The 1166-nt window shown below is 41.9% G+C and overlaps 1 pseudogene; it reads left to right on the forward strand.

Annotated features, from left to right (window-relative positions):
* Window positions 1–208: 208 nt before the first annotated feature.
* LOC103294103 (transmembrane protein 258-like) lies at window positions 209–437 on the forward strand (annotated as a pseudogene).
* The last annotated feature ends 729 nt before the right edge of the window (window positions 438–1166 follow it).

A 1166-nucleotide genomic window follows, 5' to 3' on the forward strand; every position in this document is an offset into this window, starting at 1 on the left:
TAATCAAGTTCCTCTCAGTATTTTTCCATTCACTGACCCCTTCATTCTGCTTATTGGCTATAAATCCCCAGCTGTCTTTGCTGTATTGTGAGTTGAGCTCAGCTCTATACCAAGGTCTCTTTCCCCTACTGAAGTAGTTTGAATAAAATCTGTCTTGCTGGGTGGCAAAGTGGGGGATTACCTTGTGCCCAACAAAACGATGCTAAAGGTTATGAGCAGATATACCAGCCCAGTGAACCTGTCTGTCTTCCCCCATCTGAATGTGGTACTGTTTCCCATTGGCATGTTCTTTACCAGCTGGTTCTTTGTTTATGAGGTCATATCCACTAAGTACACCCAGGACATCTACAAAGAGCTCCTCATTTCCTTAGGGGCCTCACTCTTCACAGGCTTTGGGGTCCACCTTCCTGCTGCTCTGGATCAGCATCTACATATGAGCTCCCAAGAGTTCCAACCAGACAGCTTCACCAAAACTCTGTCTTTGTAATTTAATTGTTTTACTATTTCTGCAAGTATCCCATCTACTGCTCACAATAAAGGCAGATGTGTGTGGGGAAAATCTATCTTGCTATCTGGTGTGTAATTTTCCTTTTATTCTATGTGTAATAGGATAAAGTCGTCAATCTTTCTGGCTCCATCTTGTTCAAGCCTGTCCAGTTTCTATATATGTCAGTTAGCAATTTCTCTTAGTCCTATATAGCTATGTTCATTATTAAAGGAATCTTACCTATAGCCCAGGAATTACTGAAACAACCCCTCTGCTCAAAGCTACCTCCCCAAGTAGATAGGGAAAGTATGTACAAAAATAATGACTTTATCAGAAGATTTATAGGAACATTGTGACTGGGATCATGGCTATTGGAATTTATTAACCAAAAACAAAAAAGTTTCATCCTCCTCCTCAGACCCTTGCTGGCATCCAGATGTCTGCAGCCATCAATCTCCTCTTGATCTCCAAACTCTCCTGTTTCCCCTTACATAAAAGAAGCCTAAATTCTGTACTTTTTCAAGATGGTTCCTTAGGATGCTAGTCCACCATCTTCACTTGTCACTCACCTTATTGGCTGTTGAGCAGTATGAACTTTCACTCGGTTACATATGGACTGGGGTCATCCTGCAGTAGTTGCAACCACAGCAGTTGTTTGGAGACCCAGAGAAAGTGAAGT

Source organism: Eptesicus fuscus, chromosome 14 (genome assembly GCF_027574615.1).
Source record: "Eptesicus fuscus isolate TK198812 chromosome 14, DD_ASM_mEF_20220401, whole genome shotgun sequence".
NCBI lineage: Eukaryota > Metazoa > Chordata > Mammalia > Chiroptera > Vespertilionidae > Eptesicus > Eptesicus fuscus.